At 44.2% G+C, this 27,431-nt stretch overlaps 1 long non-coding RNA gene across 2 annotated transcripts; it reads right to left on the reverse strand.

The window, feature by feature from the left end:
• Positions 1-9,739: 9,739 nt before the first annotated feature.
• On the reverse strand, positions 9,740-25,494 carry LOC133040877 (uncharacterized). 2 transcript variants are annotated; one of them, XR_009689054.1, is made up of 3 exons: positions 25,434-25,494; positions 14,642-14,929; positions 9,740-10,052 (listed from the first exon to the last, which is right to left on the reverse strand). It is a non-coding gene; the product is annotated as an uncharacterized LOC133040877 (long non-coding RNA). The 2 variants fall into 2 exon arrangements; XR_009689055.1 differs by lacking the exon at positions 14,642-14,929 and having other exon boundaries at positions 25,434-25,485.
• Positions 25,495-27,431: the final 1,937 nt, after the last annotated feature.

The raw sequence follows: 27,431 nt of genomic DNA on the forward strand, positions 1-27,431 counted from the left end.
GTCAGCCAGAGGTCAGCCAGATTGACCAAGAGATCAAGCCATCAAAAATACAGAAAATGGAACTTTGCTGGTGGCACAGTGGATAAGAATCCACCTGCCAATGGAGGAAACACGGTTTTGATCCCTGGTCCAGGAAGATTCCACATGTCCCGGAGCAACTAAGCCTCTGCACTACAACTACCAGAGGATGCTCTAGGGCCTATGAGCTCAACTACTAAACCTGTGCTCTGCAACAAGAGAAGGCACCGCAAGGAGAGGCCCACACACAGCTCTAACGAGTGGCCCTTGCTTGCCACAACTAGAGAAAACTCACACAAAGCAATGAAGACCCAGTGCAGCCAAAAAATAAACAAATAAAATACAGAAAGTGGAAGAGTGTGATTAATACCATTAGACTTGAGGCTGTGGCACCCATCTTGGGACAGACGGAAAAGTCAGCAGGACTCGAGAGAAGCCACTTCAAGCCCCAGGACCTCGGTGAACTTCTGAACTAAGCAACCCTGAACTGCCTGGCCCTGATGTTCACCTTGTTCTGATGTTCTCATTACATGAGATAAATCCTTTACTGCTTCACCCACTACTATTCAGCTAGCACGTTACTTGCAGCTGAAAGCGTCTAACTCACATGGCATTTAAGCCTTTGTCTTACTCCAAAGGTAAAAATTCTAAACTGAAACTGTTTTGTTACACTAGAATTTGTTATTTTAAAGAATGAGTTACTTGAAATACCATCATTCCTAAGTTGCAGGAACTATAGATGAAGTTATAAGAACCTATTACATTTGTTTAGAGTTTTACATTTTATAACCTCTCAGTTGCTACTTACCCTCCCCAGAGTCAAAAGGGAGTGAAAAATAAGTGTTTTGAATCCAGCTGGAAAAGGAGGAAGGTATCTTTTTCCTCTTCTGATTCCTGGATCTTCTCATATGATATTCCCTCTCAGAGAAAAGTTTGGACTTTAGGTAGGTGGATGGCTGGAGAGGGAGACTTGAGTAGGAAGGGGTGAAGGCAGTGAAATTCAATTGTTACTTGACTGCAGGATCAAATAAGCGTAATGGGAGAAACATTATCTTAGAAGAGAGAAAACAAGCTTCCTAGAGCTGGCTTGGCTGTTGTCCAGATACGTGCCCTCTGCCAAATCACATCGCACTTCTAGGCTTTGGTTCTCTCAATCACAAAGTGAAGGAGTTGGGCTAAGTTATTCCTGGTCACTTCAAGCTTCCAAAATGCCATGATTCTAAGTATAGATAGATTTTCTTGACTTTCGGCTAAAATGTCAACCACGTACCACCGAGTTCTTTATTAGAGACAAAAACTATCCCGTAAGTTGAAGTAACTGGTTACTAAGTGTTTCTGTTTGGCAGGCCCTTTACCAAAATAGAGCTTCCCCAGTGGCTCAGACAATAAAGAACCCGCCTGTAGTGCAGGAAACCCAGGTTCAATCCCTGGGTTGGGAAGAGCTCCTGGAGAAGGGAATGGCAACCCACTCCAGTATTCTTGCCTGGAGAATTCCATGGACAGGGAAGCCTGGTGGGCTACAGTCCATAGAGTTGTGAAGAGTCAGGTGCTACTGAGCCTGACTTTACACACTTTAACACTCTACCAAGATAAGGATGGGCTTCCCAGGTGGCACTGGGAACCCACGCCTGCCAGTGCAGGAGATGTAAGAGAGGCAGGTTAGATCCCTAGGTAGAGAAGGTCCCCTGGAGGAAGGCATGGCAACCCACTCCAGTATTCTTGCCTAGAGAATCCCATGGACAGAGGAGTCAGGCGGGCTATTGTACATAGGGTCATAAAGAGTCAGACATGACTGAAGTGACTTAGCATGCACACGTGCAAGATAAGGAAAGAATTTATCAGTGGTATTATGAAGACTAGAGTTATGGGCTGAATTGGGTCCCTCCTCCCAACCTGGAGGACCTCAGAACAGCACCTTCCTTGAAAGTAAGGTCCTTGCAGAAGGAATTAGTTAAGTGAGATTGGACTGAAGAAGGGTGAGCCCTTAGTCCAGTGATTGGTGTCCTTATAAGGAGAGATGTACACACAGGAACGGAGCACCATATGAAGACACAGACACGGGAAGAAAACAGCTAGTGACAGCAGAGTCAGTGACTGGGGTGATACACCTACCAACCAAGGAAGGCCAAGGATCGCTGGCAAACACCAGAAGCAAAAAGCAAGGAAGGATTCTCCCCTACAGGTTATCAGAGGCAGCACAACCCTGATGATACCTTGATTTCAGACTTCTGGCCTCCAGAGCTGTGAGACAATAAATTTCTGATGTTTGAAGCTGCCCAGTTGGTGGTACATTGTTTTGACAGACCTAGGAAACTAAATACAATTACCAAGAGCTAATATTTATTGAATGCTTACCACGTACCAAGAGCTGTGCTAAGTCCATGCAGAACTTCTTTTAATCTTTTCTCCAAGCGTGTGAAGTTGATGCTATTTTTATCCATGTTTTACAGGTGGGGAATATAATGATTTTAGGAGTTAAGTACATAACTGCAATCATTAGGCAAATAGTGAGCTTGGAGTTTTGAGGATCCTTTCTTGTAGACTCTTAAGTGTTAAGGGATTTAATATATTCAAGGCCTCTTGTGAATACTAAACTTCTTCACTACTTGAGTTGTTTTGCCTGTGTATGTTCATCCAGCCAAGCAGTATGATATGAAATTTAACATGTCCAAAATGGTGTTTATTTTCCCCTCCAAACTTCTTCCTGTGTGTGTTTGTATACTCAGTGTCAGACTCTTTGTGACCCCATGGACTGTAGCCTGCCAGACACCTCTGTCCACGGGATTCTCCAGGCAATACTGGAGTAGGTTGCTATTTTCTTCTCCAGGGGATCTTTCTGACCCAGGGATTGGACCCCAATCTCTGGCATCTACTTCACTGGTAAGGCCAATTCTTTACCACTAGTGCCACCTGGGAAGCCCCCAAACTTCTTCAATTTCCCACTAAAACATCTCCTTCCCACTCTTCCCCAGTCTTGGTGATGGCTCTGTGCTCAGACCAAAATCCTAAGAGTCATCCTCAGTTTGTCCACTCATCCCCAACACAGGAACCTCCAGCAGGCCCTGTCCCCTCAGGCTATGTATTAAAGCCAGTGTGGTCTCACTGACACTCTGCCACCACCCTAGTCCCAACCACCCATATCCTGCTTCTGAGCTCACTGCTGTGGCCTGTCTAATCTCCCTAGGAATAGCTTCCACTCCTGCTCTCCTGGAGTCCTCTCTCCACAAAGTGCCCTTTCACAATTTAAAACAAATCAGATCATATTTCTCTCCTGATTAAAGCCCTCCAAAGTCATCTCTTTCCACCTAGAATAAAATCCAACTATTTCCATGGTCTGCAAGGCTCAGATAATCTGGCATTTGGCCCCTCTGTATCCCCATCAGTTATCACTCTCTAGCTGTGCTGCTCGTTTTTGTGGTCCTCCAATATTCCTTGGCTTTGTTGTTTTCTTTACCTACAAGGTTCTCCTCGGACTTCCACTGGCTGTTTGCTTCCTTCTCATGATTTAGACCCCAAAGACCTTCCTTGACCATATTTAAAACGGTCTCTTTGCCCAACCCCACTTCATCCCATTACCCTGTTTTATTTGCTTTAGTCTCTGAAAATTAGCATATACATTTATTTTTCATTAAATCTCTTGCTTATATTTTGTTTCTCTTTGTTAGAATTTCAACTGTGGATGAGACTTCCCTGGTGGTCCAGTGGCTGAGAATCTGCCTTCTCATGTAAGGGACGTGGATTCAGTCCCAGGTTGGGCAACTAAGCCCGTGCCACAGCTACTGAGCCCATGCACTCTAGAGCCCATGCTCTGAAACAAGAGAAGCCCACGTGTCACAACAAAGGCCCAGCCCAGCAAAAAAATAATAAACAAAAACAAATTTTTTAAAAATTAAAAAGGAATTTAAACTATGGGAGCAGGGGCCTCATCTTCTGGGGTTCACTGTTCTGATGACTAGAAAGTATCTGGCACATAACAGGTGCTTCATGAATGCATGAATGAAAGCCTAAGGTCCTCAAAGTGGGATCCTTGCTTTGGGTGAATTACCAGTGTCTTTTGCTGCTCCCAGGTCAGCATTGTGGCCCAAGCAAGTATCCATCAAACGCATGCTGGTTGCATGATCAGAGAAAATTTTATCTTAGAATTTCTGGGTGGTACTAGGGCTTCACATTCAGAAATCCATCACACAGTGTTCTTGAATGAGACTTAGAGAGTCCTCCTCAGTTTTTCCCTAGAGGAAGTCTCTGCTCAGTGAGACATAGTCATCCTTCACACACAGATAGGCTTGACCTACCCCAAACTTGGGACATTGCTGTTCTAACCAAACTCACATATGTAAACATTTTCTGGATTTTTAATTACTTCCAACACAAAGAACACATTTGGAGGCCTTTGCCAGTCATTCTGCATCTCTTACCACTTCAAACTGCTTGGGAAAATGAGTTTTTCTGCCACAGGGGACATAGAAGAAAATGAAGGACTTTTTTTTTTTAAAATTAAGTCCATATTTAGTGCTCTTCTCAGATGCTTTGCATCCACGTGTAATAAATGGAAGTGGGCTCGTGTTCTTGGAAACTGATTTCTCCATTCCCCTTAGTACTCTATATTTGCTGGCTTTAACAGTCGCTCAGAAAGCTGTTCTGAACTTCAGATCCACTACGGGGAGTGGTGGGGGTGGCCAGGTCCAGCAGCTAGAACTGTGGCAGCAGGTTCCTTGAGCCTCTTGAGAAGTCTGCAGGAGGCAGAGTCTGACGAGGAAAACTCTGAGCTTTAAATGTTGAGTCCTGGGCAGTTGCTGCTCTTCTGAGAATACATGATCACACAGGACAGGAAGTCTCCAGTACAGCTGTTTGTATCCTGTCCCTGTCTGCCCACCCCCACTCCTCATCACCATATGCATCCATTCCCATTTTGGCCTGATTACTCCAGGCCAGGAAGGAGGAGGAGGAAACTAATTTAAAGTAAGTTAAGTAGGCTTGGCATTAGCCTCGAAGAAGGAAGCAGCCGTGTCTATTTTGGGCAATACCATTTCTCAACAAAATTATCCAAACTCCTCTTCCTTTGGTAAAAGGTGCTGGGAAACCAAGCTGACTAAGCAATTTGTTTTGGTTAAGGCTCTTTTTGGTTGCAAATAATAAATACCCACCTGGGCTAACTTCAACAAAATAGGAAAATGGATCATATGGATACAAGAATATCTCACAGAGCGAAGGATCGGGGAGAGGATACAGGTCTCAGGACAGATCTAAACTAGGAGCTGTGGGAAAGTGATGGACCATTTTCTACTTTTCTTTTACTTTAGAATCACGTAGACACTCATCTCTGTTTCTCTCTGTACCTCTCTTTGATTCTTCTCTCTTCTGCCATAGACTTTTTGTTGCTGTTTGTTTCTGCTTCTCTCTACATGAGACCATGATTCAGCTCTCAATTTCATGCGTTCTCCATTCAAGCCACACACAGGAACCCACTGCTCATGAATCAAAGGTTCTCAGGAGGAAGAGTCTGATTAGTTCTGCTGAGTCAAGTTCCAACAGCTGATCCAATCCAGTTTCAGCCAGGTGGACACATGCTGCTGCTGTTCCGTCACTTAGTCATGTCCGATTCTTTGTGACCCCATGGACTGCAGCACACCCACAGGCTTCCCTGTCCTTCACTATCTCCTGGAGTTTGATCAGACTCATGTCCACTGAGTCGATGATGCCATCCAACCATCTCATCCTCTGTTGCCCCCTTCTCTTCCTGCCCTCAATCTTTCCCAACATCAGGATATTTTCCAATGAGATGACTCTTCCCATCAAGTGGCCAAAGTCCTTCCAATGAGTATTCAGGGTTGATTTCCTTTAGGATTGACTGGTTTGATCTCCTTGCAGTCCAAGGGACTCTCAAGAGTTCTCTCCAGCACCATAGTTCAAAAGCATCAATTCTCAGCACTCAACCTTCTTTATGGTCCAACTGTCACATCCATACACAACTACTGGAAAAACCATAGCTTTGACTAAATGGATCTTTGTAGGCAAAGTGATGTCTCTGCTTTTCAATATGCTGTCTAGGTTTGTCATAGATTTTTTTCTAAGGAGCAAGTGCCTTTTAATTTCATGGTTGCAGTCACCATCTGCAGTGATTTTGGAGCCCAAGAAAATGAAGTCTGTTACTGTTTCCAATTTTTCCCCATCTATTTGCCATGAAGTGATGGGACCGGATGCCAGAATCTTAGTTGTGGACATATACTAACTCATATTGGGAAGTCATCCCATGCGTCGGTGGGACCACAGAGGGATAGGCAGCAATCCCCCAAATACCTAGAGTGTATGATTACCCTTCACTGACAGAACAGCCGCTTTTTGCTGTTCTGTGCCTTTAACTCCAGCGACCTTGGAGTATTCAAAAATGACTATAATCTGACTCTTCGTTTATTGCTTTTTTATCTAAGAAAGGATCATTGGTTATTAGACTTTTCTAATGAATTCTAAAATTATTTTTTCCAAAGTAGATTTTTTTTCCCCTTCTTTTTGAATGTCTGAACACAGGTTTTCAAACCCCTAGCTCATCATCAGTCATTCAAACACTGGAAACCAAGGTAGCAGTCCTGGGACCATTAAGTTAGTTAAGGCTAAGGAATAATAGTAACAATAATCATAATGGGAAAGTAAAGGAGAAGAAATAGATGTGGAAGAGAAGGAGTGAATGTCTATTGAATACTTCTGATTGCCAGGCATTGTAATAAACATCTTAGGGACCCAGTGACCAATCCTTTCCTCAAGCAAGTTAGAGACACAGGGAGCTCTAACTGTATTATCCACCCACGTTCATGACCACTGCTCTCCCCCTTCGCCCCTGTGGGTGCTTGGCTTGACTACACAAAATATTACTGACTATTTTCATTTACACAAATAGCTTTCATTTATACCTAATCACCATGTAGCACGAAGATGATTATGTGTTGATTAACTTTGCTTTAAGATTAATCTCAACATTAAACTCTTCCCATTATTTTCAGGCTTCCTAGTTTATTGTATGTACAAAATTGATTGTCTACTCCAACTTAAAAATAATTAGAGGAAACATTGTGATACTAGGCTGTAATATAGATGGCATACATATGGGCCCTTCCCAAGCAGCAGAGGATAATTGGATATTTTGAAGAATTGATCTTAGAATATTTGGATATCCCTTTGGAAATGGAAAGAATATTAGTGTCATGGGGATATATAGTATGGTATAGTTGCATTTTTAAGATGCTAAATAGAGAAATGGGCAACAAGATCCTGTGAAAGGATACCAGTACTAAAGTCAAAGTCGTGGTCAGCCTGCCTCCGGCAGCAACTAACTATGGGAAGTGAGGATGTGGGGACCTGTAGGGGTAAAAGTTTGTTGCCTGTATACCATTGTAAGTATTAATACTGCCTGATACTTTAGTAACAATAATAAGTAATGACAATAATACAGAAACAATAGAAACAAGATAGCTAGCATCTATTGAGCTCTTGTGCCACATAATATCATATTTAATCCTCAGAATAACCCTGAGGGGTTAGTGCTGTAACTGAAGCTCTACTTTGGCCACCTGATGCAGAGTCAACTCATTGGAAAAGACCCTGATGCTGGGAAAGATTGAAGGCAGGAGGAGAAGGGGACAAGAGAGGACGAGATGGTTGGATGGCATCACAAGCTCGGTGGACATGAGTTTGAGCAAACTCTGTGAGATAGTGAAGGACAGAGAAGCCTGGTGACTTACAGTCCATGAAGTCACAAAGAGTCAGACACGACTTAGTGACTGAACAACAACAACAGTAACAAATTGGTGTTGAGTCTGTCATTGTCTTGAGTTTTCCAGAAGAGGAAACAAAAGTTGAGAGATGCTAAAAAAAAAAAAAAAAAAAGAAGACCATGTTGGTAATTCATAGCTAGTCTGGATCTGAATCCAGGTCTGTCGGGCATCAAAACTTAACGATCTTTCCTGTTCTTCTAGGTTGTCTCCAAGATCGCTAATCTCCAAGAATCTCAGCTTCCTCATTTGTAAAGTTGGATAATAATATTTTTACTTAAAACACAGTATCTTGATGAGAGTCACAGGGTCACACACCTGTGTTGCACACCCAGCAGTGGCTCAGGGCAGAGTGGCTACATGACAGATGAAACTGTTGTTCCAGGTAGGGCACTCACCGGAGAGAGATGAGCAATGAATGTCCTTTTATAATATCATCTTCGTGCTGAGTCTCAGGCACAAACCTGGAAGCATTTTTAAATGCTAGAAAATGTAAATTTGTTAACAGACTCACAAAGTTTACCTATGTTCCTTGGAAAATATAGGCAATCCTTCCTTCCTTCTCTCTTCTCTTTCGCCCCTTCCATTCCTTCTGTCCCTCTTTAGTCCTTCCTCTGCTGTCTTTCAATCCTGCAACAACTTCAACACCCTTTGCACTCCTGCCTAGTTGGGAAAAGCATTAACCAGGGAGCCCAGGAGCGCATGTGTTTTAATCAGTCACCCGTGATTCTCTGAGACATGGCTTTGTCACCCTGAAGACAGACGGAAACCTGCGAACAAGTTGCGCACCCAGCAGTGGCTCAGGGCAGAGCTGCTACGTGACGGATGATACTGCTCTTCCAGGTGGGGCCCTCACCGGAGAGAGATGAGCAATGTCCTTTTATAACATCACCTTCGTGCTGAGTCTCAGGCACAAACCTGGAATCCTCTTAGAGGAAATTGGACATCTGCCCTTGATAGGGTATTACGGATGAGGCACAGCATCTGTGACCAGAAGATTGAGATCTGAGTCCCAACTGTGCTACTCTTTGCTGTGTGACCTTGGGGAAGTCATTTAATCTCTCTGAGCCTCAATCTTCTCACCTCTAAAAAGAGGCTAGTGGTAACAACATTGTGTTGGAGATGTGTATATTAAATGAAGTAATAGATACTTTGTAAACAGTGGTCTTATGATTAATCACAAGTTAGTTGTGATTATGTATTTTTCCAGCAATGAGGAGAGGATAGGTGAAAGGCAATGCCCTGAAACTCTCCCTCACGGCTAGAGTCTACATAGGGTTCACCTGGCATTTATAGTCTTTTATTTTTATTATTAGGAAAATAAGCACAGGTGTCTCTTAGAACTTGCAGCATGGACACCTGCATGTGAGACAAAGGCAGTGGTGAGGGTGGGCAGATGGGGTAACCTCCAGGGGACTGGGCTTTGGGGGCATGGGCCATTTCCTACAGGAAAAGCTATAATGGCTCAGGAAAGTAAATGAAGAAGGGAGAGGCAAATGTCCATTATACACAGTTAGCAGTCACCCCACAGCCCTGGCCCCCATGGATTCCAACACCCGCAAAGCTATTGCCTTTCCTACCTCCATCCCTAACTGCCCAGATACTCCTTCTAGCCTGACTTTGAGGAAGCAGGGATGCTGCAGGAGGAAGACATCTTGTGAGGTTTGCCCCAGGGCCCTGCATCCCCTCACTGTCAGAACAAGCTCAGCTCTGTCACATCCTTAGATAGAGCAATGGCCACACCCCCACGGAGAAAGGAGTGTGATCCTTGAAGCTTGGTGTTGGAGAAAAGGGAATCATTCAAGTTCTGCCACAAAAGTGCTGTGACTTCAGCAGTTCACTTAATCTCTGAGCTATATTCTCAGGCAAACAGAGATGTTAACATTTGTTCTGACTTCCTCATGCTGTTGATATGAGGATCAAATTAAAAAGCAAAGAAATCATGGGAACAAAAAGTCTGTTTAAATGTTTATTTTTATTATTTTTAAACATTGTATTTATTTGTTTACTTATAGTTGTGCTGGGCCTTCTTGCTGCCTTGGGCTCTCTCTAGCTGCAGTGAGTGGGGGCTACACTTTGTTGCAGTGCATGGGCTTCCCATTTCGGTGTCTTCTCTTGCTTCAAAGCACAGGTTCTGGGCTCGGGCTGCAGTCATTGTGGCACACAGGCTTAGTTGCCCTGCAGCACGTGGAATCTTCCTGGACCAGGGATGGAACCCTTGTCCTTGGCATTGGCAGGCACATTCTTAGCCACTGGACCACCAGGGAAGTCCTAAATGTTTATTTTTAGGAGAACAATAAAGCAGTTAAAAGCAATAGGCTAGGTGAACACCTGGCAACATGGTTGGATCTTAAGTACCTGGCCCTGAGTAGAAAATGCAAGAAGTATAATGAGCTCTGTAACACAATACCAGCCACATAAATTTAAAATATGTGCTCACAGAACAGTCATTCACATTTTTCAAAAATTCAGCCCTAAACAAATTAGAACAGTAATAGGACTAAGGAATGGGGATAGAATGAATGAATGAATGGCAAGGGTTTGCGTGGACCAATGGTGATAGCATTCCACGAGCTGAGGAGTAGATTAATCCAATCCCATGTACCTAAAATTGACACACACACAAAAATCTTATTATTAATGTGTCAACTGTGTGAAGTAAGAGAGGAGTATTCACAATATTTTCTTCTGCGATATGGTCATTCATTCAGTTAAACATCTACAACAGGCCAAACTATGCCAGGTGCTAGAATTACAGAGCTTTAAAAAAAATATGTCCCATCCTCACATCTGCTGTTTACAGAAAAGGAAACAAATGATTACAGTATGACTGATGGTGTCTGACAGAGATGAGGAAGAAGGGACCCAGAGAGAGGGCCTTCACCCAGCTTGGATCGAGGGAGGGGGCTAGGGCAGCGAAGCCTGGAAGAGGGATGCTTGGGCTGTACTGGAAGAATAGAAGGTGGGAACAGAGGCTTCAGGTATAGGAAATGGCAAGTTCAGTAGCACTGAGGCCTAAAAGAGTGGGAACAAGGGCCCCACAGAGCTGAGGCTGGAGACACAGGCTAGAGACTGCTCAGAAGAGCCTCTCGGAACAAGATGGGGAGTCTAGATTTTCCCTAAGCTCATGGGTGCCAATGTGGCTTTACACAGGAGAATATCACACCCAGAGATGCATTTTTAATAACCTCTCTGGACACAGAAATTTTCTATGAGGGAAGCTTGAAGGTGAGGAGACCACTTAAAGGGTTGTAGAAACATTGGAAGCCTGATCTAAGGCAGCAGCCATGGGATGGAGAGAAGAAGCCAGTCTTCTCTAACCACCTCTGACTGATTCTCTATCTGACATCCAGTTGGACACCAAGCCATGTGATCCTGGATTCTCCCTCCCTCTTCCTATCTCATGTCCTTGGTCTCCCTTCTCCATCCCCACGGCCACCTCTTTAGTTCTAAGCTTCTTTTCGGACCCCAAGTTCAGGCGACCGTGTCCTTCTCCAGAACAGGAAATCCAGGAGGAGGCAGGCTTGGGCAAGACAATGAATTCAGTTTTGGAGAGACTGAGTTTAAGTTTCAGAAGGTTGTACACACAGGAATGCAGCTCAGGAGAGGTCCCGAGTTGGAAATATCCATATTTGGCAGCACTGAAATGTGAAGCCCCTGGGGGAGATGATACATCAGGGAGAACGTAGAGCTGAAAGAAGAAGAGGGCCAAGAACAGACCATTCATTTAAGGGATGGGTGGGGGAATTGAAACTGTGAAAAAAGGAAAGAAGAGAGACCAGAGGAGATGAGATTAAAAGTGAGTGGTGGGGCTCAGTGCTAAAAAAATTTCGCCTGCCAATGCAGGAGACGTGGGTTTGATCCCTGAACCAGGAAGATCCCACATAATGCAGAGCAACTAAGCCCATGCGACACAGCTATTGAGCCTGTGTTTAGAGCCTGGGAGCTGCAACTACTAACGCCTGAGTACCCTAGCGTCCATGCTCCACAACAAGAGAAGCCGCCACAAGGGGAAGTCTGTGCTCCACAACTAGAGAAAAGCCTGCACAGCAATGAAGACCCAACATAGTCAAAAATAAAATAAATAAATAAATTTTAATGAGTCATGAAAAGGAAGAGGAAATCAGATTCATCAGATAATGCAAACAGTCAAATAACATCAAGACTGAGATGAGTACGGCAAACAAAAGGCCTGTGTTAACAACAGAGAAAATAAAAGCAGCAGGTACAGAAAACTTTTTCAAGAGATCCAGCTAAGAAGAGAAAGAGGGAGATAGAACTGGGACTAGAGGGAATCAAGGAAGGAATTTTAAAAGAATGAGAACATGCAGCACATGGAACCATATTCAATATCTTGTAATAACCTATAATGGAAAAAAATCTGAAAAGGAATATATATATATATATATATATATACTTTTGCTACTTAATATTTTTGCTAATATATTATATCAAAATATATATAATACATTTTTGCTAATAAATATATATATATATATCTGCCACTTTGCTATACACCTGAAACATTGTAAATTACATATACTTACATAAAACTTAAAATTTTTTTAAAAAATTTTTGAAGAATGAGAACAACTTGAGTGTCTTTAGAGGAAAGGTTTGGAGAGAGAGGAAGAGATTGAAGATTCAAGTTCAGTACAGTTCAGTCACTCAGTCGTGTCTGACTCTTTGCAACCCCATGGACTGCAGCACACCAGGCTTCCCTGTCCATCACCAACTCCTGGAGCTTGCTCAAACTCATGTCCATCGAGTCAGTGTTGCTATCCAACCATCTCATCCTCTGTTGTCCCCTTCTCCTCCCGCCTTCCATCTTTCCCAGCATCAGTCTTTTCTAATAAGTCAGTTCTTCACATCAGGTGGCCGAAGTATTGGAGCCTCAGCTTCAGCATCAATCCTTCCAATGAATATTCAGGACTGATTTTCCTTTAGGATTGACTGGTTGGATCTCCTTGCAGTCCAAGGGACTCTCAAGCATTTTCTCCAACAACACAGTTCAAAAACATCAATTCTTTGGCACTCAGCTTTCTTTATAGTCCAGCTCTCACGTCTGTACATGACTACTGGAAGATGCAAGAAAGATGGGAAAACTGATGATAGGGGATCCCGGAGAAGGTGATGAGGACAGAGCAAGGACACAGCTGAAAGGGTCCATATGGATTGAAGAAGGGACATCTTTACCCCTAGATGCAATGAATTTTCCATCTTTCCTGAAATAATAATGTGTACACAGCTTTCTGCTCCCTGTAAAGACTGGTATCTGTTAATGAGATTACTCTAAATTTTGATGACTTCCTCATTTTCTCTTTCCCCAACTTCCTCCAACAATGGCAAGAACGCTGAGGTGGGTGCCTGAGAAGCAGGAAGAAGGGCCAGGAGCCAGCAGAGTTGGGAATGGGAAAGGGAAGCAGCCCATAATGGGACATAGAGAGGCGTCAAGATTCCTTCTAATCCTCAATTTAATGCCTCCGCTGAACCAGGCAGGCACAGAGAAGCTGTCCTGGCTTCCCCACTGTTTAAACCTGTTCTCACTTCCCCTCCTCTCAACTCCAGATCCACCTCTCAGTGTTTAACTTCCCCCCTGTTCTTTCATTGCTGGCTCCTGATGCTTTGCTCCGCCTCCAGAGTTTTGCCTTGTATTCAATACTTTGACACTCCAGAGGTCTTTTGTCTATCTTGGGCAAAGGGATCTGAGGTGGTTAACAAAGATATATGGAATATGACAAATTTTTTTCCCCGCCCCCCCCCCCAATTTTTAAAATACTTAGATCACGAATCAAAAGGAATCAAAAGAAAAAGCAAAGTTAGAATAGGAGAAATTCAAAGTAAGGTGAAAATGCCCAAAAATACATTCCATAAGTTTCTTTTACTATAAATGATCATAGATTGAGGACTTCCCTGGTGGTCCAGGGGTTAAGAATCCACCTGCCAATGCAGAGGACATGAGTTCAATCCCTGGTTGAGGAACTAAGATTCCACATGCTGCGGGGCAACTAAGCCCATGCATCATAACTACTGAGCCCTCTCTCTAGAGCGCAGGCTCTGCAACAAGAGAAGCTACTGCAACAAGAAGCTCGCGCATCTCAGCTAGAGAGTGGACCCCATTCTCTGCAACTAGAGAAAGCCTGTGTGCAGCAATGATGACCAAATGCAGCCTAAAGAAACAAAAATGATCATAGATTGGCCTCCTAACAGCCAATATAAAGAAGCAGGAGAAGGTATGCAACTTACTGTGCTTTTAAATAAAAACAAATGTATTAACATCAAGAAAAAAGGGAGTCCAAAAAAAAGAGGGGCAAAAGTAATCTCCAAGGTGAAAGTTAGGACAGTTCCAGGGTACTAGCCATCAGAGAGCACCAGAATGTTGTAGGAGCTGTCTCCATCAGAGGAAACTGATGGAATACCTGATATGTTTGAAAGTATTTAAGAGTTTAGACAATTAAGGGAATGTTTGGCATGAAATAATGATAAATACTTAGAAATTAAGCATAAAGACATGGTAATAATTATCCCCAGCATAAACAAATAAAACAGTATAAGAAAGAAAGACTAATAGTTCTGCTACAAAATAGCATTTCTGTGGTCCTAATTATGTAATCATGAAATATCAATATAATGTTGATCACATCTATGCCATAATGAGAGGAGAAGAAAGTCATTATGAGAGATAATGATGTTTATTGTTTTAATCTGCTAGTTTTGGTGTAATTGTATTTCTCACTCTAAAAATGAAAAAGTAGGAAATTGATAACACCTCAAACAACAAAAAAAATCAGGAAGTAGAAGTTTAAGCTTGTTATTTAGAGATATGAAAGTTTTTAACAACAACAACAAAAATAGCTTACAAAATTAGGGGTTGGAGATCCACTTCCAAGATGGCTCATTCACACGACTGGCAAGTTCTTGTTGGAGGACGGAGAATGAAGGCCTTGGTCCCTTACCACACAGACCTCTCCTTAGGACTGATGGAGTGTCCTCGTAACAAGCAGCCAAATTCCCCCAGAGTGGGCAGGACGAGAAAGGACCGGGAAGACACAGTACCTGATGATGATCTAGCTTCAGAAGTCACATTCCATCATTTCGGATGACTCCTATTGGTCACACAGGATGATGCTACTCAGTGGGGGCTGTGACTATAGAAAGACATGAATTACCAGGTGGCCCGGTGGTAAATAATCCACCTGCCGCTGCAGGAGATGCAGGTTCAATCCCTGGGTTGGGAAGATTCCCTGAGTGAGGAAGAGTCCCTGAAGGAGGAAATGGCAACCACACTCTAGTATTCTTGCCTGGAGAATCCCGTGGACAGAGGAGCCTGTTGGGCTACAGTCCATGGGGTTGCAAAAGAGTTGGACATGACTGAGCGGCTGAGCACACACACACACAAGGATTATTGAAGGCTGCTACACAGTATTCAAAAAGTATTATAGAAACTTGCTAATAAAGTAAACCACATTCTTAACATTCTTATGATAAGGACATCGTTAGGCCAGTGGCATAGCTGAGAAGCCCTGTTCTAAAAAGCTAGCCAACCAAAGGCCAAAATGATAAGTGCCAGCACCCAGCTCTCTGAAGGTCTCTGTAGGTCTGACTTATCTGTAGATAAGACAGGGAATCCAGAGGGAATGCATGTCTTTCGCCTCCATTGATGCTATTTTTTGCAACCGAGCATTTGGTAAATGTTGAGCTGAAGGAAGCTCAATGTTATGCTATTTGACAAGTACATGGAGTTCAACTCCTCCCTGCTACCAATTAGGAGCAGATCCACAGTCTTTAATAAGCTGAGCTGGAGATGGGCTGTCATCCGCCCAAGAAAGTTCAGGAGCCTGGATGGGACACGTGAGTGGCGAGAAGGACAGCCTCTTGGATGTAATATCTGTCCTCCGTGCAGATATCCTTGGCATTTAGGACATCCCAGCTTTAAATCCATACCCTTCCTTTATGCCCAAGAGCAGAAAAAGGATGTGTTTCCTCTTTTGAAGTTCTGTTTTTAAAAAATTCATTTATTTAAAAAAATTATATTTATTTTGGCTATCCTGGGTCTTCTTTGCTGCCTGGGGTTTCCTCCAGTGGCAGTGAGTGGGCTTCTTATTGCGGTGGCTTCTCTAGTTGCAGCCCCCAGGCTCTAGAGCAGAGGCTCAGCAGTTGCGGCTCATGGGCTTAATTGCTCCGTGGCATGTGGGGTCTTCCCAGATCAGGGATCGAACTCGTGTCTCCTGCATTAGCAGGGGGATTCTTTACCACTGAGTCACCAGGGAAGCCCCATCTCTTTTCAAGTTCTACCAACCCTCAAAGTCCAGTTCATTAAGGCTTCTTCACTCTCTCCATACCTGCTATTCTACCTTCTCCCAGCGAGCGCTCAGGCCTCTCAGACCGCTCCCTATACAAAGTATGGTTAACAGGGTGGACGTAGTGACCTCAGCAACCCCACCGTCTCATTCAGGTACAGGACACACCTCATCCAGGCTTGTACCTTCCTAGGCCTCAGGTCTGTTCACAAGAAGCCCTCGGCACTTTTGCATCTACAAAGAGTGCCTTCAGAACTGGATGATCCCAGGGGGAGAGGGATGCCCACAAAGAACAGCCATGATTCTGTGTGTTTGTTCAGACATTTCTCCCCTCTAAGAAAAAAACCAGTTTTCATCAGAATCTCATGGCCCAAAGAGGTTAAGAATCCTTGTTAGAGGACACCAATCAGAGAGCATGCAAGGTTATTGGTTTGGACCACAGAGTGTTTGGAGGAGGAAGGGAACAATACTTAAAGGTCAGAGGACTGTATACAAAAATAAAGATTTCTAGCTACCCAAATAAAAAACAGACCCCAAAAATGGAAAAGGAGACAACCCTGAGCCCACATTCCCTGATGGCAAGAATTGGCTAGTTCGGAGCAGAGCTGCTCTTCAGATGGGACACAGGCTCCCCACAGTCCCCACCAGACCAATTTCTTCTTGATGATTCTGCCTTCTTGACCCTGGTTTAGATTCTTTGTTGTAGCTCTTCAAAAACTGGTGACGGTTTCCCTCCCAGCCATCGGTTTTACTGGTTTCAGGCCACTGCTGGCCATTTTAGGAACTCTCTGCACCCCAGAGCCTCATCTTACAGGGGAGCTCACCCTCAGGCAGGCTCTTCTTCCCATTGCTGACATCTCTTGCCTGGGAAGGGACCTGTCTGAGCTGACACTCCTGCCTGACTCCGCCCCCCATTCCTGATTGGCGGGTGGGCAGAGAAAGCTGGCAGTGTCCTTCCTACCTCTGGCTCCTCCCACCCCAAGCCACCCAACCCATCAAGTGAGTGTGCCTCACTTTCTTCAGGCCTTGTGGACATGTGTACAAGGGAAGGACATTAACAACCTCATTTTACTAGATATGAGAGCTTTTTGGAAAAATAATTTTATTTATTTAGTTAGTTATTATTTTAGCTGTGCTGGTTCTTTGTTGTGGCATGCTTGCTTCTCATTGCCATGGCTTTTCTTGTTGCAGAGCATGGGCTCTAGGACGTGGGCTCAGTTGTGGCTCAAGGGCTGTAGAGCTGGGGCTCGGTAGCTGTGGCACAGAGGCTTAGCAGCTCTGCAGCATGTGGGATCCTCTCAGACCAGGGATAGAACCAGAGTCCCCTGCATTGCAAGGCAGACTCGTAACCACTGGGCCACCAGAGAAGTCCTACATGTGAGAGCTTTAATGGGTAATGAAGGTGATACTTTGTTCTCCATTGGTCTACACAGTTGTGTATTTTCTCTAAAGACAGTGGATTCAGGAATCACAGTGCTCTACACTGTGACCTTAGGCAAATCATTTAATCTCTCTTCTGACTCAGTTTCCTGGTCTGTAGAAAGAGGATAAGGCTAGTGTCACCTTCAATGAGATGTTTAGAATACACCAGATAATCCATTTATTAATGCTTACTTAGCTTAATATTCAGGACATAATAAGAACTCAGTAATTGCAATCTATTATTGATATAATTTCTGATCTCATTACTAAAAATTAAACCAAACAAAAGTAAGAAAACCAATAACAAAATAGACAAATGCAGATTTTCTTTGGTTGGAGCACTCCTCTTCCTCCTTTCAATGGCCTCTGAAATGGTTCCAGGAAATCCCCAGGCATTCACTCCCAGGGGTCCTCCAGTTCAGTTCAGTCACTCAATCGTGTCCGACTCTGCAACCCCATGGACTGCAGCACGTTGGGCTTCCCTGTCCATCACCAACTCCCAGAGCTTGCTCAAACTCATGTCTACCGTGTTGGTGATGCCATCCAACCATCTCATCCTCTGTCATCCCCTTCTCCTCCTGCCTTCAATCTTTCCCAGCATCAGAGTCTTTTCCACTGAGTCAGTTCTTCGAATCAGTGGTCAAAGTATTGGAGTTTCAGCTTCAACATCAGTCCTTCCAATGAATATTCATGACTGATTTCCTTTAGGATGAACTGGTTGGATCTCCTTGCAGTCCAAGGGACTCTCAAGAGTCTTCACCAAACCACAGTTCAAAAGCATCAATTCTTCAGTGCTCAGCTTTCTTTATAGCCCAACTCTCACATCTATACATGACTACTGAAAAAACCAAAGCTTTGGCTAGACAGACCTTTGTTGGTAGAGTGATGTCTCTGCTTTTTAATATGCTGTCTAGGTTGGTCATAGTTTTCTTCCAAGGATCAAGCATCTTTTAATTTCATGGCTGCAGTCACCATCTGCAGTGCTTTTGGAGCCCCCAAAAATCAAGTCTGTCACTGTTTCCATTGTATCCTCATCTATTTGCCATGAAGTGATGGGACCAGATGCCATGATTTTAGTTTTCTGAATGTTGAGATTTAAGTCAACTTTTTCACTTTCACTTTCATCAAGAGGCTTGTTAGTTCTTCTTCGCTTTCTGCCATAAAGGTGGTGTCATCTGCGTACTTGAGGTTATTAATATTTCTCCTGGCAATCTTGATTCCAGCTTATGCTTCATCCAGCCCAGCATTTCACTTGATGTACTGCATATAAGTTAAATAAGCAAGGTGACAATATACAGCCTTTATGTACTTCTTTCCTAATTTTGAACCAGTCCATTGTTCCATGTCTGGTTCTAACTGTTGCTTCTTGACCTGCATACAGATTTCTCAGGAGGCAGGTAAAGTGGTCTGGTATTCCCATTTCTTTAAGAATTTCCCAGTTTGTTGTGATCAACACAGTCAAAGGCTTTAGCATAGTCAATGAAGCAGAAGTAGATGTTTTATGGGAATTCTCTTGCTTTTTCTATGATCCAGCAGATGTTTGCAATTTGATCTCTGGCTCCTCTGCATTTTCTAAATCCAGCTTGAACATCTGGAAGTTCACAGTTCACGTACTGTTGAAGCTTGGCTGGAGAATTTTGAGAATTACTTTACTAGCATGTGAGATGAGTGCAATTGTGTGGTAGTTTGAGCATTCTTTGGCATTGCCTTTCTTTGGGACGGGAATGAAAACTGACCCTTTCCAGTCTTGTGGCCACTGCTGAGTTTTCCAAATTTGCTGGCCTATTGACTGTAGCACTTTAACAGCATCATCTTTTAGGATTTGAAATAGCTCAACTGGAAATCCATCACATCTAGTTGCTTTGTTTGTAGTGATGCTTCCTAAGGCCCACTTGACTTCACACTCCAGAATGTCTGACTCTAGGTGAGTGATCACGCCATCATGATTATCTGGGTCATGAAGATCTTTTCCGTACAATTCTTCTGTGTATTCTTGCCACCTCTTCTTAATATCTTCTGCCTCTGTTAGGTCCATACCATTTCTGTCCTTTATTGTGCCCATCTTTGCATCAAATGTTTCCTTGGTATCTCTAATTTTTTTTAAGAGATCTTGAGTCTTTCCCATTCTGTTGTTTTCCTCTATTTCTTTGCATTGATCACTGAGGAAGGCTTTCTTCTCTCTCATTGTTATTCTTTGGAACTCTACATTCAAATGGGAATATCTTTCCTTTTCTCCTTTGCCTTTAACTTCTCTTCTTTTCTCAGCTACTTGTAAGGCCTCCTCAAACAACCACTTTGCCTTTTTGCATTTCTTTTTCTTGGAGATGGTCTTGATCACTGCCTCCTGTACAATGTCACGAACCTCTGTCCATAGTTCTTCGGGTACTTTGTCTACCAGATCTAATCCCTTGAATCTATTTGTCACTTCTATTGTATAATCATAAGGGATTTGATTTAAGTCATACCTGAATGGTCTAGTGGTTTTCCCTACTTTCTTCAATTTAAGTCTGAATTTTGCAATAAGGAGTTCATGATCTGAGCCACATTCAGCTCCAAGTCTTGTTTTTGCTGACTGTAGAGAGCTTCTCCATCTTTGGCTGCAAAGAATATAATCAATCTGATTTTGGTATTGACCATCTGGTGAAGTCCACGTGTAGTCTTCTCTTGTGTTGTTGGAAGAGGGTGTTTTCTATGATCAGTGCATTCTCTTGGCAAAATTCTGTTAGCCTTTGCCCTGCTTCATCTTGTACTCCAAGGCCAAATTTGCCTGTTACTCCAGGTATCTCTTGACTGCCTACTTTTTCATTCCAGTCCCCTATAATGAAAAGGATGGCTTTTCGGGGTGTTAGTTCTAGAAAGTCTTGTAGGTCCTCATAGAGCAGTTCAACTTGAGCTTCTTCAGCATTACTGGTTGGGGCATAGACTTGGATTACTGTGATATTGAATGGCAACTGTTAAAGACGGCGGAGTAGAAGGACTTACACTCATGTTCTCCTGAGAGAACTCCAAAATTACAACTCACTGCTGAAGAACTGTCGATGGGAGAATGTTTGATCCCACCAAAAAAAGATACCCCAAGTCTAAGAGCAAAGGAGAAGCCCCAGAAAGATGGTAGGAGGGGAGAAATCACATTTAGAATCAAAACCCATATCCACCAGAGACACTCAGAGGGCTCAAACAAAACCTTGTGCACACCAGGAGACCCAACAGAGCCTGAGCCAGACCTGCTTTTGAGTGTTTGAATGTCTCCTGCGGACATACAGGTCAGCAGTGGCCTGCCACAGGGGCAGGGCTCTGGGTGCAGCAGACCTGGGTATGGCATAAGCCCTCTTGGAGGAGGTTGCCTTTAACCCCACCATAGAGCCGCCAGAACTTACACAGGACTGGGGGAACAGACCAGGACCCAGGAGGGCACAGACAAAACTTTGTGCGCACCAGGACCCAGGAGAAAGGAGCAGTGACGCCACAAGAGACTGACCCAGACTTGCCCGTGAGTGTCCAGCAGTCTCCGACAGGCGTGGGTCGGCAGTGGCCTGCTGCAGGGTCAGAGGCACTGAGTGTGGCAGTGCGTGCATGGGGCCTTCTGAAGGAGGTCGCCATTATCTTCATTACCTAAACCATAGTTTGGTCCTCAGGTCAAACAATAGGGAGGGAGCACAGCCCTGTCCACAACAGAAAATTGGATTAAAGATTTACTGAGCATGGCCCTGCCCATCAGAACAAGGCCCAGTATCCCCCTCGGTCAGTCTCTCCCATCAGGAAGCTTCCATAAGCTTCTTATCCTTATCTATCAGAGGGCAGACAGAATGAAAACCATATGGACCACAGCCTTGTCTAACTCAATGAAACTATGAGCCATGCCATGCAGGGTCACCCAAGACAGATGGGTCATGGTGGAGAGTTCTGACAAAATGTGGCCCACTGGAGAAGGGAATGGCAAACCACTTCAGTGTTCTTGCCTTGAGAACACCACGAACTGTATGAAAAGGCAAAAAGATAGCACACTGAGAGATGAACTTCCCAAGTCAGTAGGTGCCCAATATGCTACTGGAGATCAGTGGAGAAATAACTCCAGAAAGAATGAAGAGATGGAGCTAAAGCAAAAACAACACCCAATTGTGGATGTGACTGGTGATGGAAGGAAGGTCTGATGTTGTAAAGAGCAATATTGCATAGGAACCTGGAATGTTAGGTCCATGAATCAAGGTAAATTGGAAGTGGTCAAACAGGAGATGGAAAGAGTAGACATTGACATTTTAGCAATCAGTGAACTAAAATGGACTGGAATGGGCGAATTTAACTCAGGAGTCCTACAAACTTAGTTCAAAACTGCTTTTTTTTTTTTTAACTACAAAGCTACAGTAATCAAAACAGTGTGGTACTGGCACAAAAACAGAAATTTCGATTAATGGAACAGGATAGAAAGCCCAGAATTAAACCCACACACCTATGGTCAATTGTGTTGTTAATCACTCAGTCATGTTCAACTCTTTGTGACCCCCATGGACTGTAGCCCACCAGGCTCCTCTGTCCTGTAGTATCCTCCAGCCAGAATACTGGAGTGTGTTGCCATGACTTCCTCTAAGAGATCTTCCCAACCCAGGGATTGAAACAGCATCTCTTTTGTCTCCTGCATGGACAAGTGGGTTATTTACCACTAGCACCACCTGGGAAGCCAAATCAACTATACTTTAATTAAAAAAAAAAAAAAAAAAATAGTACTTAAAGGGAAAAAAAAAACCCTTAAAAATATATATATACAGTTTTTCCCCTGCTATTTTAATGTCCTCCACCAACCTGGTTCTAGAGTCAGACACCTGAAAGTTACCATAGATTCCTCTCTCTTCCCTACTCTTCAGCAATGCCACATTCTGTTGGCAATCCCTCCTAAATTTCTCCCCATCTCTCACCTTTTCTACTACCCCTGTCATGAATTCAATAATTCACTCATTTAGCAAATACTGATACCTACTATATGCTAGGTACTGCAATAAATACTAAGGATATAGCAGTGATCAAAACAAGCACATCCCTGCCTTCAAGGAAGTTTCATTCTCCTGGAAGAAGACAGAACATAAACAGATAAGCAAAAGATACAGTGTGCTGGATGGAAACAAAGAAACAAACATGGAAGTGGAATAGGGAGTAAAGGACTATTTTAAGTAAACTAAGGTTCTTCATTCAATTCAAATGATGATTGAACCTATTATTGTGAACAAGAATCCCTTAGAAGAGATGGAGTAGTCCTTATAGTCAACAAAAGAGTCTGAAATACAGTACTTGGGTGCAATCTCAAAAATGACAGAAGGATCTCAGTTCATTTCCAAGGCAAACCATTCTACACCACAGTAATCCAAGTATGCTCCAACCACTGATGCTGAAGAAGCTGAAATTGACTGTTTCTATGAAAACCTATAACACCTTCTAGAACTAACACCAAAAAAGATGTCCTTTTCATCATAGTTATGAAGTCCAGAGATACTGGAATAACAGGCAAGTTTGGCCCTGATTATTACTCATTTTGGAGTACAAAATGAGGCAGAGCATAGGTTAATAGAGTTTTGTCAAGAGAACATGTTTGTCATAGCAAACACCCTTCTCCAAAAACCTGAGAGATGACTCTACACATGGACCTTACCAGATGGTCAATATCATACAGTCAAAGCTATGATTTTTCCAGTAATCATGTCCAATTCTCAGATGTGAGAATTGGACCATAAAGAAGGCTGAGAGCCAGAGAATTAATGCTTTTGAATTGTGGTGCTGGAGAAGGCTCTTGAGAATCCCCTGTACTGCAGGGAGATCAAACCAGTCAATCCTAAAGGAAATCAACCCTGAATATTCATTGGAAGGATTGTTGCTGAAGCTGAAGCTTCAATACTTTGGCGACCAAATGCAAAGGGCCAACTCATTGAAAGACACTGATGCTGGGAAAGATTGAAGGCAAAAGGAGAAAGGGGTGGCAGGGGGTATAAAATGGTTAGATAGCATCACTGACTCAATGGACATGAAACTAAGTAAACTCCAGGAGATAGTGGAGGACAGTCCATGCGGTTGCAAAGACTCAGACATGACTTAGCAACTGAACAACAACAATGCTTCATTAGAAAGGAGACCTTAAGCAAAGGCTTGAAGCAGGTAAGGGAGTGAACCTTGTGAACATCTGGAGAAAGATCATTCCAGAGAGAGGAAAGAGAAGACGCAAAGGCCCTGAGGTCAGTGTGACAGGCATGTTCAAGGGTCAGCTAGTAGTCGGTGTGGCTGAGCCAGGAGAGATTGAGTGGGAGATGAGGTCACAGAGACAATGGGTCAGTCTGGGGGCCTGATGCTTCATTGGTAATGACTTTGGTCTTTACTCGGAGTGCAATGGGAAACCTTAACTGAAACTCATTTTTCACCTGCCTCACTGCAATGGCCTTCTGTCTGGCCTCCCTGACTCCAGTCTTCACTGGTCAGTGATACCAGAGTCAGCTTTCTAAGGCTCATCACTTCCAGTCTTAACACCTTCAACAGACCCCCACTGTTGCCAGAAAAGAACAATTTCCTTGTTGAATTTTTAAAACTTTGTGGTTCAGGTTTAGATACACCTCTGTCATCTTCCTACAGTGCTGTCCAAGGAGCAAGCCCTGCCTTCAACCAGCCGAAACCCATTCAAATTCCTGTGTGGGGCCCCACCTCTCACACTGTATTTGTTTCAGCTGTTCCTTCTGCTTACAGTGTTCAAGCCTTTCCCTTCCATCTCTTCTGGCCGCTCAAGTGCTCCCCTAACCAGCCTGGCGGTGGGGAAGGGCCAGGAGGTTCCCATCTTGCGCATACCTCTACCACAGCCCTGTTCCGTTGTTTTCTCATGGCTCATTCATCTGCCTGAGCCAGAGAGTGCTCTGAAGACTAGTGTCTTTTTCAACTCAGTATCTCTAGTTCTCAGAGCAATTCCTTGCACATAGTAGCCGCTCAATTAAATTTTAGTTTAAAAATGAATGATCTCTTTCCTTCCCTCTTCAATCCCAACCCATTAAGCTAGAATTAATCTCTCCTCTGCTCTTAAGCACCCTCTTGCCTTTGATTTTTAGCAGTTATCACAGTCCAACCTTCATTAGTTTTGTGTGTTATAGCCCCTCCTGGATTATAAACTAACTGTCCAGGAACATTGGAATTAATTTTGGTGACCACATTCCATTCTCATCCCCTCACTACCTAGAATGATGCCTCTCACAGGGAGATTCTAATAAAATTAAGAGCATGGGCTCTGGGATTGAACTGACATTTGGTTCTCAGCTTCTAGGTCTGTGAGGCCTTGTCCGGCCACACTTTGTCCATCCTTTTTTTGGAAAATGAGGATGAGGATGGTGATGGCTGTTTCAAGAAAAATGAGCACAGGGCTTGTCTGCTCATCAAGGGCTCAACAAAGGCAGCTGTGATCATTAGAGGCCCTGTGCAGAATTTCTCAGATTTCTGTGAAGTTCAGCCCTCATCCCCACCCCAGTTCTTAAAAAATATTTATTTAATCATTTATTTGGCTGTGCTGGGCCTCAGTTGAGGCATGCAGGATCTTTAGCTGTGGCTATGGGATCTAGTTCCCTGATCAGGGATCGAACTCAGGGCCCCTGCATTGAGTCTGCACCACTGGACTACCAGAGAAGTCCTACTCAGCCCCTTTTTATTCCTTTTCTTCCCTTGCCTGTGCTGTGAGGTATGTGGGATCTAAGTTCCCCAACCAGGGATCGAACCCAAGCCCTCTACTGTGGAAGTGCAGTGTCTTAACCTCTGGGCCACCAGGGAAGCCCCTCGTCCTTCCCCCCACCCTTTTAGCCCCTTTCAAAGGGGACATTTTTTCATAGGCTCCCTTAGAACACGAGTGCAAAGACAGTGGCTTAAAAATATCTATAAATTGTGTCTGTATAAAAGGTGTCAGTAATTTTCTAAAACTTACCTTAAGACTGAAAAGTCAAAATTCAAGCAATTGTTGAAGAACTTGTGGAAGCTCGGGCTTGTGTCCACAGACCCTAATTGAGAGCTTTTGTTTATTAAGTGGACTTGGGACAGAACCAAAGGCCCAAAGGCAGAGGGGTGGCTGGGGGAGGCAGTGGGCGCGGGAGGGGGTGTGGGGAGGGGCGGTTGGGAGTCCTTTGTTCTTCCCATGATGGGGAGGGGGACGCTAGGGAGGAGGAGTCAAAAAGCTAGCGGTTTGTCCCTGGAGACTCTAGCCTGGTGTACAGCCAGCTGGTGGGAGTGAGGAACCTCCCACCAGAGCCCCCGGAACCAGCAGCGCCTTGCACAAGGCTAAGGGGAGATCAACTGTGGGCAGAGGCAGGAAGAAGTCCTGGGAAAACGATGTAACTCAGAAATTTTTATCTGCAGCAGATGGGAAAAATCACCAAGTCAACAGAGGGTCATCCAAGCAAAGAAGAACCAGGGCAACTAAATATGAAGCCAGATCCCTGCTTCTTCCTGGCCCCATACCCTGCGGGAGCCAAGGCGCCTTTGGAGTCTGCTTCATTGCGGGTCTCTAAAGACCACTTCTCAACCCCAGGCCTCCTAGAACACACGCCTCCCCTCTCCTCTCACCTGGCAGAAGTCAGTTTCTGGCAGTGACCCTGGCCACAGACCCAGAGTGGAAACATCGAGAGATTCTCAGAGATCGCAAGAACCCCCTCCCCTGACCCCAGCATCATATGGCAGCTTCTCCCACAGTCAGGCCTCGGCCTCCACAGTAAATAGACCAATCATGTATTATTCCCCCTCCCCAAAACCTAAATAAACATCTAAATGATCCAGACAGCCACAGGCCGACTCCTTCAGCAACTGCAGACAGAGATCATTTACATTCCAAATGAACCTGCAGAGGGCAGCGGCCTCTCCACGCTCTTTTCACATTGGAAGAGGCTATCGAGCTGGGGATGTTGTTTTCCTCCACTCAGGAGACTTCAGAAGGAGTGCAGATGTGCAGCTAAGCTGAGCACCCTTAAACATTCCCAGTGGCATCTCTGTGGGCTTCCTAGGTGGTGGTCATGGTAAAGAGCCTGCCTGCCAAGGCAGGAGACATAAGAGACCTGGATTTGATCCCTGGGTTGGAAAGATCCCCCCGAGGAGGGCATGGCAGCCCACTCCAGGATTCTTGCCTGAGAACCCCATGGACAGAGGAGCCTGGCGGGCTGCAGGACATGGGGTCGCAAGGAGTCAGACTCGACTGACGGCACTTGGTAAGCACAGCAGCCCTGCAGGGACAGACGTGTCCCTTTCCTACAGCCATCGAAGTGACACAGACAGCTCCTGGGAGCCCTCTTTCCCCGGCGGTCAGATCCTTAGTCGCCTCCTGGAGGAGCTGTAGATGAGCGGAAAACAGCCCTGTTCCAGGTCCCTGTAGTGTAGACCAGGATCCGAACTTGGAAAAGAAACTCAACCACTGACCCAGAGCCCAAAGGCCCAAGCAGAGCTCCCTTGCTTTCCGTCACTGTCTTCTACCCCTTCTTCAACCCCCTCGCTCCTCCCTTCCCCACTGGAAGTTGGAACCCTTTTCCAGAGGCCTATTTGGCAACAGTGTGTGCCAAAGGTCTTACTAAGTCTGATTTCTAGGAACTATCCCAAGAAAAGAATGTTTTGTTTATATCCGGGAGTGTTCTCTTTGAAGTGTTATTTATATTAAACATAAAATGACCCAACAGTAAGGGACTGAGTAGATGATGGTATCCTTATACACTAGAGTATCATAAAATCTGAGGGGAAAAAATATAGGGGAAAGCCCAGGCTACACTGGGAATTGTTTAGAAGCATTTTCCAATACATTATTTCTGCATGTTGCCAATGACATAAAGATAGAGGAAAGCAAAAATATGTACAAAAGAGGACTAGAAAGTTATGTTGTTGTGTGGGGGGTATATGGATGGTTTCTTTGCACTCATCTTTTTTTCCACAGTTAACATGTCTTATA

The sequence above is a fragment of the Dama dama genome, chromosome 20 (genome assembly GCF_033118175.1).
Source record: "Dama dama isolate Ldn47 chromosome 20, ASM3311817v1, whole genome shotgun sequence".
NCBI classification, from domain to species: domain Eukaryota; kingdom Metazoa; phylum Chordata; class Mammalia; order Artiodactyla; family Cervidae; genus Dama; species Dama dama.